Below are 12,554 nucleotides of genomic sequence, written 5' to 3'. Positions count from 1 at the left end.
GGTGATCTGTATTGGTCGCCTGTCTTCAGATCAGGTACGCTCGGTAAGGGTAAGTATCCATGCTGCTGCTGACCAGTTTGTTATTCAAGTACAAATCCACTTCGCTGAACAAGAAATGCATGAAATTGTTAACGGGAACTAGTCTGTCATCGACTCCTAGAGGGTCGTTGTCCGTTTCCGTCACTTGGACTTTCAGGTACAAGTAACTACAATTCAGATCGATGTAGTCTTCGGGCTGTTCTTTGATTTCAAATTCGATGGGAGCTGAGACTGTCAATGAGGAGACGTGATGAAATTCGACCCATTGGGATTCTTGCATCGTGCTCATATTGGGTGGCACGGCAAACAGATCCAGTTCCGACGTGGAACTGGCACAGGACTCTCGGTGCATCATTTTTTTTCTATGATTTAATAATCAAAATTGTCTAAGTCTCGGACAGTTCTTCTTTTCTTATTATTTCTTGCTTTATGAGTATGAAGGCTTCTGAGGGATGTTTTCTTCGTCGTCTCTTTCTGCTTTGTCCTTGTTCTGGTGTCAGGGAAGCAGGAATGCCTGACTCAGCAGCACCCAGGGCATTTACAGGCGTTTCTCGTCGGCCCAAAATGTCTTTGCCTTTTTTCAGCAAGACATTTTTGCCTACTCTCAAGAATGCTTCTTTAGGGTTTTGTTTGTCGATGTTTGATGACATTTTGGACAAATTTTTTGCCGTGAGTCAAAGATGCATCTTTCAAAGCGTGCAATCCTCGTGTCAACATCGGTTTCAAAACGGAGGCGACCGAACGAACGGCCGATTTCAGCATATCTCCTAAACCATGTCCTCCCTGTCGAGCGACTCCTCAGAACACTATATACGTGACTTACGACTCGTTAGAGAATCGTTTTCGAAAATGGAGTTTCACCATGACTTTCCTTTTGGTGAATGGAATATTTTGTTCCAGATCTCCTTTTTATAGCAATGTTGACAGTGTCAAAATACGACTTACTGACGGGTAAATAATGAGGATGTACAAATTCGCGGTGAATGTGATAGGTGTTTCCACCTTCATCGTCAGCGTTCGTGACATAATCCACTTTGAAAGGAATGACACGCAGTAATGGTACAGAGATGTGTCCCACCACATTGTAATCCACCACATTGGAGTACACAAAGATCAAGTTTAGTCCTTGGTTCATTTCAACAGGGAATCGAAAATATTTCGCAAAATCCACTTTGCCGGTAATGGCTGGTATTTCGTTTTTAAATTTGATCATCTTGGTGTCTCGACCCAAAAAATCATACAATTCAGGACAAAATGTAATGGCCAGCACTTTGTCCTCGAAATATTTCTATAGCAGGCGACAAGCTATTTCATGGTATTCGATCGTGACACTTTTTTTGAATTTGTCCAAGGCTTTGCCAAACACTGCATTGAACATGACAGCACTTGTGTTCACCAGATGTTAACCACGAAAATAATAGCCTGGTAGAATTGACAACAGATAGGTGAACCGTTTAATTTTGGGGTCATATATTTTATATAGTCACCTGCAGTTGCGTTTTCATTCAAGTGTTGTTGCACTTGTTCGTTATGTGTAGGGTGAATGATTTCCACCAAAACCACTTCCCAAATGGGCTTCGTGATCCAATTGGATGGTCTGAGGTAATTGGACCGTGTAACAACGCTAAGTACTGTGGGGAAACACCTCCATGAAACTGTCACTTGGTACGTTTAAGCAAAATTGATTTTTGTTGTTCATAATTCCAGATTTCTTTTGCTGTCCGAGGGGTCACAGAAAGTCAGAGGAGTGTCTCCGCCAAAATGTTCTTGTTGTTGTTGTTGTTGGAGTGGTGACTGACGTTAGACGCAAGGCTGTCGTTGTTTCCGTGCGAGTAATATTTCAGGGACGGATTGGGAAGAAGGTAACCGATGCAACTGCTGAGTTAAATAGTCCATAATTGTTTGTCTCCTTGTTGCAAACTCAAATTGGCAATGGCTGCACCGTCGACACAATACACTACAAAGATTTGGCAGAAAAGACGATTTGCATTTTAGGCACACGTTCTCCACACCGCAGCCACAATAGTTGCTTTTGTAGATCTTGCAGAGAAGAACTGGGTGAAGGAGTGGTCACTGCGATAGCTGAGGATGTGTGGAAGGGCATGATGGTCACTTCTTTTTATAGTCGATGACATGCGGAGCGTCGATCCAAGAATCGAAACTGGGAGGATATCCTTTCCAACGCACTTTGACTTCTTTTACTCGTCGTTTTCCCAGTTTGCTGGTTCTACGTTCGAGAATGCTTTCGATGTCGTACACTTCGTCTTCCTTTTTGATCACGCGGTGTAACTCGGGCAAGTAAAATGTTCCTTTTAACACTTCCCCGTTCATGTTTTCCAATGTATAGACGACAGGATGACGACCACGCACTCGTTCAGTGACACAAAACAATTCGGTGGTCGATTGGGTAAGTAACTTTTGTCGAAAGTGCGTTTGGTTTTGCCAATGCACAGCCAATCTCATACTCCCAACACTCCACCTTTCTTGGGGACAGTCAACGTCGGGGACGTACCAAACAGGTGCTCAGAAATGTTGCAGTTGTCTCTTCTTGGGGGCACGTCCGATGCTTCGATGGTGCAATTGGTTGTACGCTTGAACCAAGTATAGTAAGACGCCGATGTACATGAGAGTGTGTTGATGCGTAAAATATTTCCACAATGGGTTCTTTCAAAGTGCGTTGAAAACGTTCCTCGATGCTGGCTTTGGTTTCGGGATTATCGGTCGTGAAAAAATGAAAGTCTCGTTTCTTTAATTCTTTATGGAAAGCTTTGTTCAGAAATTCGGTGCCTTTGTCAGTTTGCCATCGAAGAGGGCGACGACCACTTTGTTTCAACACCAGTAGGAGTGCTTGCACTGACTCACTGCTCGATTTGGAAGTCAATGGCACGACCAAGGCAAATGTGGAAAAGACGTCGATGACACAAAAGAAATATTTGTAGCCACGATTGTAGGTGGCCAAATGAGAGACATCTGCTACATCGGCTTGCCATTGATGATTGATGCCCTGCACTCAGGTGCGACTTCTGGAAAATTTTCGTCGAATGGGCTTATGTAAAGTGTACGTCACTCGTTCTTGTAACCATCGTTGCACTTGAAAATTGAAAATAACCAGATAGGCTTGACTCGAATCATACTCGATTCCGTCGTCTTCGCTAGGAATGGCTTCCACAAACGCGATGGAATCGCCTTGACTTTCTCGCAAGAGGCTGTACGCCGATTGCCAATCTTTGTAACAGCACATGATTCGTTAAGGTGGACGATCGATCAAATGTTTATGTTCGATCAAACGTTTGACAAATTCGGTTTTTGCCTGAACCACAGGTTCAGCAATTAACATGTTAAAGCGATGGCGAAGATACAAGGCCTCCCAACTAACACTATCTAAGTATTCGTCGATGACTTTGAAAGTGGAGGAAGATGGAACAGCAGAGACAGCAGAGGTAGCCATAGTGTAAGGAATGTCACTTTTGACACGAAGACAGACAAGAGTTTCTATAATTTTTCATTTTTTATTGCAAGTTAAAATAGTGCAACACGAAAGACAAAAATACATAAAAGCCAAATGGTTAAGTACAACGATAAAATGCACATCAAGACTATCAGAGTGGAATATTAACAAGTCACTGAACAACATGTTTTTGGTAACCAAGATGTCCTAGGAAAAGTGTGTAATGTTCTTCAAGTCTCTACATATCGTCACACAGGTGTCCTCCCGGAACTGTCTTTCGGGAATGTCCATGACGGTCCTGTCTTGAAGGGAGTGGTTGTCCTCGGCGACGGGTTCTTCTATAACCGTCACTAACACAGGTTCAACAGTAACTTTTTTCCTTGGACGTTTGATTTGAGGATGACAACTCTTGAGCATAATTGGCTACTTCTTTGGTACAAGTTTCAAAACCCCATTTTTTCCTGTCACGTACGTCTGTCCAGTGAGGGTGAAAGTCACAAACTACACACACACGTCGTCATACACATCTTCGGTACCTAAAAGTTGACGAATCTTTTTTCCCCGTAGAAGTCGAGAAGTATCAAGATGAAAACGCAAGGCTTTGAACAAAATGAGTTTCTCGTGGACATTTAAAGGGGCCACTTTCATGTTTTATTTGGTGGAAAGTACTGTTCGTAAAGAGTCCACAAGGAATCGGCTGGTAAACGAAATCCCATAAACGAAGTCACTAAGTCACCACACGGCGACCCCAATTGAATGGACACAGTTATTGTAATAAGTGTTGGTAATCCTCCACCGTATGAATAGTGTCATTAATTTCCTTCTACGGAATCGGTTGTATCACTTCTGATAAAGTATGTGGCTTGGTAGCCTGTTTTATACCTCTTTTTGTCGGAGGCAATAAATGTACTTTCTGCACAGAGAGGATCGTACTCCAGTGGCAAATCTAATTGGTTTAGTCACTAACTTGCACATCATAAGACACCGTTGAGAAGTTTCCTCTTCAACTAAGTTTACGTTGTGTAAAAGAGTTTGGTAACTCTCTAACTCTTCCTCTGGAATTCGTTGCAGTAAGTCTACCTTGTAGTAAAAAGAACGAGCACAACAAACTAATCATTATGGCCCACGTCCAGTTTAACAATGTCTGACCACTGGAACACTTTCATCTGAATCAGTTCTCTAATAGCATTCAAGTACCAGTGGTTTAAAGATCGGCGACGTAACGGATGCAATTGTTTTCTGCGTTTCACTTGTATTCTGACCAGCTCTCGGTAAATACGTTCTCTCAACTCCACAGGCAAACCACGAATGTTCTCTTGTAAATTATCCATGATCATGTCATACTAAACCCTCTTTTGTTGGAGGTAATAAGTGTACTTTTTGAACAGCATAGGTTTTATTTTAGTTCCGTACCAACATGACTTAGTCACTAACTCACACACCACACGTCATGGAGAAGTTTCCTCTTCAACGAAGATTTCTTGGTGTAAAAGATTTTGGTAGTCCTCTAACTCGTCCGTTGGAATTCGGTGTATTAGGATCACCTTTTAAGTAGAATGAATGTCATACAAAACTTTATGAATCTCACGCGAATCATCAATAACCGACTAACGGAACACTTTGAAATGAATCAGTCCTCTGATACCATTCAGGTACCAATGGTTCCAAAACAGGTGACGTAACTGATGAAATTGTTCTTTGCGTTTCACTTGTATTTTGACCAGCTCTCGGTAAATGCGTTCTCTCAACTCCACAGGCAAACCAAGAATGTTCTCTTGCAAATTATCCATCCAGGGATTACTGAGGTCGTTCGACTAAAGGTAGGTAGTGACAATTTGGAGACAATCGAACATGATCCAGGTATGCCGAATCTTTGTTTCCACTCGTGTAGTGACACACCGAAAATGAAGCCATTGACAATATCCCCTTCCCCCAAATAGAATAATCCGGTTATGGGTAATTATTCGGGTGTAGGTCCTCCTAGATATTCAGGACATCTTCCTTGGAAGGTTTGAAATCGACTTTTAAAGTTGCAGTATTCAGGCAAACGCACAGGCAACGAATATTTGTCTATCACAGGTTTGTTTCCATGAGGGTGGTGTGAAATCCGGAGGAGTTTGCTCACTTTTGGATGACATCCGTAGGGTGGTAGCTGCATGGTGTCAAGTGAAGGTTGACATCCACAATGAAAACCAGTAAAGAGTCCACGATAACAAGCGGCATCGCTTTCGCATCCGTCAGGTTTGACACACACATCATCCCTTTCCATGGTAGGTATGGTAGTAGTAGTAGTTATATCAAAGTTCCCTTGATGCTTTACTGCATCGCTGAAGTCACAGCGTACGGCATCGCTCTCATCGCAAGGCACAGCATCGCACTCCACTTGATAGTACCCATAAATGAATAATGTCTGATTAAAAGGATTAATCTTTCTCGCTTGGTCTTGGTAGTTACAATGAACTATTGGTCTCGGACGCTGTCCCTTTTTATACTAGCCGTAATGAAGTCTCGAGCTTGTATGTCTTTTCTTTTTTATGTATAGTTTTGGAAGTCTTCCTTTTTTTCTTCCTTGATAACGGTACTACCTTCTCTAAGGTACCGTCATAAATGTACTGCAGTGTGATGGATGGAAAGGCCATAGAAAAGTAAAGACAAGGCGGACACCATCGAATATGTTCCAGAATAGCTGAATCTTTACAGATACATAGATCCATTCGCAACTTCAGACCACAACTGAAACTCTGTACTTCGTATCCCAATCCAGTCTCAGGTCCCATTTAGACAAATCCTGTTCTAGCTAAAACATTCGAAGTAGGTAATTCTTCCCTATCCGTGGGCCATTTTTGAAACGTTTCCAATCGACGGGCACAATCACAATAGTCAGGCAAGAAGACAGGAAAATGGTATGGTTTAAACTTGGAGTTCTCATTGGGTCTCTCACTCGATTTTTGCTGTGGCGAAGTCATCCTTATTGTTTGTGGCTATCCTCTCTGAACCATATTTTTATACCGACATGTCCATACGGTAAAGTGAAAAGATTGGGAAGTCGCACTCGCTTGTGGTACACGATTTGATACACTTTTTCCAAAGGTCGACTGACGATTTGGTGAGTGGGTAAATGTACAATCTTGTGCGGTTCGTAGGTAATCACTTTAAAGTTTCCATCCTGTCCAGACTGCAAAGCATCTTTCATTGCGCCAAAGTTCACCACTCGACTGGTTCGAGAATTGAGAGTCAATCCTTTCACTTTACACTCCGTGTGCACTTCTCCTTGTTTGTCCCGGTATTCGTAGCCGTAATTTTTAGGAACGCCACTAGCGAAACTTAAATCTTTTCGTCTGGGTGTTCGTCTGACCAGGCTCCTAAACGGTCTTCTTCAATGTCAGGGTGACGTCGACCCGGGCTATCGATGTAGATGCAGCTGTCCGTGTCAAAGTACAGGACGCGATCACCTAACAGTTCTAAAGCGTCGTACAATTTTAGGCGAGCATGGGCTGTCACGTAAGCCGCAATGATGACATTTCCAAGTTCGTCGGCTTGTACAAAGCCCAGTTCTTCTTCGTAATTGACTAAGATCAAATCCTTACGAGAGACGTCCACGTGTTTCATGTATTTGGTTTTGTTCTGAATCATCTGGAAGTACCTGGAAGGTTCTGTAAAATACTCCGTCTTAGGTAAACACTGTCGTTGTGTCTTTGTGCCCCACAAGCAATTTAACATTAACATTACTTTGGCAAACGATCGCCTTCCTTCGTTTTTCTCGATGTGGTCTAATGTGCTGCCTTCCTGCTTCCAGTATTTCTCTTTGAATTTAATTTGGTCTTTGGTAGTGTGGCACCAGGAAGGATAGCCGCTGACTTCTTGTTTCAGTTTGCGAAAATGCCTTTCTGAATCTCGTTGCCCCTATGGTACTATTCTGTCATGGGAAAGTGGTAAATTTCGTACACTTCTAACAGTTGGTATCCGATGTCCAGAGATTTAAACAATTCCACGCTGACCCACGTTCCCCTCAAGGCGCGTTCTTCCTGAGTGTGCTGACAAGGATGGTTTTGGCTGCACGTTTCGGCACAAGTACGGCACAAGGGAAACGCCAGTTTTCCTTGGCAATGATGCGGTAAAACGGGATGATACATGTCCGTGGGAGGCAAGCCTTTTCACTTGATCAGTCCTTGGTATTCTCGAATGTTGTCCAAGTCGATGTGTTCCGTCAGCAATTACGTGTGTCCTGCTGAAAAGCGACAATATTTGCACACGTAAAAATACAGCGAACACGCGTCCAAGTATTTGAATTCTTCTTCTTTCTCTTCGTCAGCTTCGTACAGCAAACTGGTGCCATGCGTCCGTCCTCCGTACAAACTGTCTCGCGGATTCAGTGGGTCCACCAACATGTAACTTTCCACGATGCGTTTAAACTCAGGATCGGTTTTCAAACTTTGATCGTACTCGTGTTTCCATATTTCCATCACTTGGTATCCTTCCTGTTCTAACTTCAAACGCAGCTGACAATTGGCCTGGTACAAGTCTTCCATGGTTCGTTGTAAAAACTGATTTTTAGTGCCACGTTAAGGGTCACAGAGGGGACATCCATGAAATAAGCACCCATTAAACTCGTACACGATCTTGGGGTTTTCTAAGTCCCAACCATCCACTGAATAATTTCCGATGGTCTTTTCTCCTCCTCCGCTGAGGACATGTTGGATCCATTTGTCTTCCTTGTCTCACAAGTAATGTAGCCAGCGTAGGGCTTTGACTGAGTACTGACGTTTCACAATGCTGGTCTTTTGAGGGTTCATGACAACCACGGTGTTTTCGGGCATGAATCGTTGACGGTACACTAAGGAACACGCTTTGGCAATGGTGCATGCTTCTTTCAAAGGATCGATCCCTCCGTGTTCCATAAACAGTTCTCGAAATTTTCCACAGCAACTCCGTAAAATGTCCACGTCAGAGCGACACTACTTTAACATTTCTTCCTGAAAGTCGAAGGGATCCGATGCGTGAGCCTAGTACCAAGCGTAGAAATCTCGTTGTTCAGTACGCATTTTTCGGTAAGCATTCGGTACGCATGTTGTCAGGGGCGTAATAGTGAGCCTCAGGCAAATGGGGTAGAACGGCATGTTGATTGCCTTCGGTATTGAAGAAGTGCGGAAACAACATTTGGCCATTTCTGTCATTCTAAGTGTTTTAGGCATCCGACTCAAAGGCATGGCCAAGTAGCTCATTGAATCTTTAAACTGTACTTGTCCCACTTGCATGGAAATGATTTTCACTCCGTTCAAAGTCACTTTAGGACGTTCGGTACTTTGTTCCGTATAGTATCTCAAATGAAAGTGACCATCGTATCCCGAGAAATTGTGGCATGGCCATGACATTCTCCGTAACGTTCGATGTCCTCTTTGCTCCACGTTTCAACAATGGGGTATAAGATCCACTGGGCGAAATCGGCTAGCGTGTTAGGTCCCCGAAAGATTTGTTCACGTCCTCCAGGTTCTTGCTGCAGTGAGGGCAATGAATAAAGATAGACTCTTGCATGCATTCGAAATTGAAAAAGATGAAATTCCCTTTCTTTTGGTCATCGTCTTCCTCTTGATGTTTGGAATGGTATTTTTTAATGAAGCATTGGTGTTCCAAGTCCACGATTTGGTGACAAATGTGACATCGTTTCTTTCCTGAACACTGTTGGTACGTATGCCTTGTCCACAAGTAGGGCACAATCTAAGCAGTTGACAAGCACTTTTCTGCTGTGAACCTTGCGTCTTCAGATGCTGTTGGTAATAGGTAGGGCTGACAAAAGTGTACTGACTAGCAGGGCAATGCACTCGTTATTTTCATGTGTCCAGCCAGGCTTGAGAGGCCACACCTGAACATTTCGATCCACAATGTTTGTGTTGCTCTCGGTTGTTATAGCCATATTCACATTTCTCACAATAATAACTATATCCCAGGAATGGGGCGATACTGGTTCCTTAAAGGACAAAATTACCCTTAAATTTCTGTGTACCCCACTCTCTAGACGTACATAAAATTTCCTGATGTTCCTCAGAGCATGTTGGCTATCCACACACTGCGTAAATTCTGACTTAGTACGGTAGGACATTGACCGCGGCTCCAGCGGCAGGTCTTAAATTACACGCCAGCATCTATCGAATATTACCGTATTATTTTACATATGCTACTACATGTTCGATTATTATTGCATGAAATCCACAAATTGTAACTCTCAGCAATCCTTAACCTACAAGATTATTCAAACATTACCAAATCAGATATAATTAGGTAAGTATCGTTAACTCACGATAATCTGTATCGTACTAACAAACAAAGAAAGTTATTTCATATAACCCTATGAAATCCTACACATGAACATTTGGATCGCGTGTTATCAATTCTACCAATGGACTAATAACTGTAAAATTAAAAGGTAAATTACATAACAACTCTAGCATCAACACGTTTCCATGAAATTGAATAAACGATACATAATATGGAACCTAGGCATAGCAAACACATTTGCATAAAATAAACAATGAAATAATAAATTATTACGTGAAATTAAAATTGCGTACCTTATTTCTGTTATCTTTCAGAACTTTTGCGTCCTAGCACTAAAACCTGTCTTTCTTTTTACAAGAAAGTACTATTCTCTTTAAGCCTACCCGGAATATAGACGACTCTTCCTCTTTCAGGAAATTTCAGAGCAAGGTCGTCACTTTAAGTTCTGATTGCTTCTAAAGTGTACGCATTTATTTATTCTGCCCAATCGTAGGCAGCGGTCCCGAATATTTCCCAAAGAAATAATTCCTTTCATCAGATTTAGACAGCTTGGAATCTGTGAACGACGGTGCCTAACAATTTCCCTTTGAAAAAATGATAATTTGACTTAGGTTCCTATCAAGCGGTTAGCGTTGGTTGCTCGAATGTTTACATTCTAAGGACCGTGTTAAGGTACCCCGGTCAATTTCACTGAGTTTGGAATGCTGCCCTTTTGAAGTTTACACTGGCATGGGGGGAATGAACGAAGAAAGGTCGAAGTGACCCTTCACAAAGACTTTCTGGCTTAATACCATAAAATTTTATTGCTCAATGCATTCACCTTTAAAGTTCACTGCGATCCAAAATTCGACTCTTCACAATGACCTATTAACAGCTGACAATTATTATTCTATCACAAAAAAATGAAAGGTCTTTAGTGAGAGTGTTTCCTTTCAGTGCTATCTCCATTACTCATCTGCGAATCAATGTCTGCCTCTTGTTTATCTTTGGTACTTCCGGTAACCTTGATAACGTGTTCCCCTGGAACATCCAGATCTGTTCCTCCAACACTTCCGGTGCTCTCTATTACGTGCTCCTTTCGGCACTGCACCTCTACACCAACTGCTGACGTCACTATAAACGCCTACCACGTGCTCTCCACGTCTCTAGCCCTCGTCTCCAATCCTTGGATGTCGACGCTAACACCCACCCGGAAAGCTTTCTAATCTTAAGAATATTCACCACACTCTCAAAGACCTTTCATCAGAATAATGGCGAATAAATAAACAGATCAACTCACGAACTCACATCTAAAAGTTCCATACACGCTTTGTTCTATAATAAATTGTGCTATAACAATATTATTATTATTATTAATATTAATATTATTATTATTATTATTATTATTATTATTATTATTATTATTATTGTTATTGTTATTATCATTATTATTATTATTATTATTATTATTATTGTTGTTGTTGTTGTTGTTAACGAGCTCTAATACATGCGTACAAATCCCTAATTGTTAACTTCTCGATATAGTAAACTATCTTCATCAATAGCAGTCATATGCATTTCCTAACCTACGAATTATAAAAGATATATACAGATATACAAATACCTAATTATGTGTGCATAAGTACAACAATGACTAACTCTGCATAATTTACAATCTATGTATTCATATATTGATAAACCAAATACAAGTTCTAACACAATTCTCTAATAAATTCAGGTATGCGTTACGATGCAACAGAGTAGTAAATTACACGATCCACTTCAATTCCAATCCAACAATCTCCATACATTAATCTTACATGTTAACTTTTCGCTATACGCAACGCTACGATATTTCAGCTATACGTGGAAGATTCCATTTATAATAAACTAACTGTACATTATAATGAATCAATCTTACAACACCTATATTTGAAAGTAAGATAAATTCGGGCGAAGATATTTTACCTCAAGAAGACTTTGTTGGCAAATCCCAACGTAGAATTCCAACTAGAATTTAATTCCCGCCTTTAACAAGTGAGCAACGTAGGCTACTCGAGTACAGTCTAATGGCTCTCAACTTCTCTATGAACCGCCCCTGGCGAGGTTCATACATGAAAATTGGAGTTAGTTCGAAAATAAGCGGTTGCTGGTTTAGACTCCACCCTAGATTTGAATCTCTCCGTTTGATTGGATACGGTTTGGTCTCCTTGAAAACTGCTTTGATTAATTAACACTTACTTGTTACGCTCTGGTTTCCGTTTTCCAAAAGCCCTAAATTGCTTTCAAGTCCGTCGTGACATCACTGACGGATTGCAAAACAAGCATCGGAGTGTCTACCTCATCAGCCTGGTTATGGAATTCCCTTTAAAAATTACGGTGGGTCGTTGCGTAATGGTTAACAACAGACAGGTAGTTTTTTGTATCCAGAATCGGGTCTATAGCCGTAATCGTACATAATACGTATTGACATTATCCAAGGTGTCCTTATCTACGAATTAACTATAGGAAGATACGTGTATACATGAAGCATCAGCAAAATTTCCCACAGCGTGACGCACAGTATGAAAAAGGTTTTACTCTAATATAAGGTAAATAGAGGAGGCGATACAAAAATAACTTATTCATCACATATTCTCTTTTTTTGTTCTTCATAAATGCAGATATTCAGTTAAGATATGGAAGTACTGCTTCAGTTATAATTCTCTTGTGGAAAGTACTTTTTATTAAGTGATAACATTGCAATGTTTTCTCTTTTTCGATTTCCTTGCTAAATTTGCATAATTCTCTCTCTCTCTCTCTCTTTCTCTCTCTC

Source organism: Sinohyriopsis cumingii, chromosome 1 (genome assembly GCF_028554795.1).
Source record: "Sinohyriopsis cumingii isolate HCF-2022 chromosome 1, ASM2855479v2, whole genome shotgun sequence".
Taxonomy (NCBI): domain Eukaryota; kingdom Metazoa; phylum Mollusca; class Bivalvia; order Unionida; family Unionidae; genus Sinohyriopsis; species Sinohyriopsis cumingii.
The sequence above is the reverse complement of the archived record's forward strand: the minus strand, read 5'-3'. Positions refer to the sequence as shown.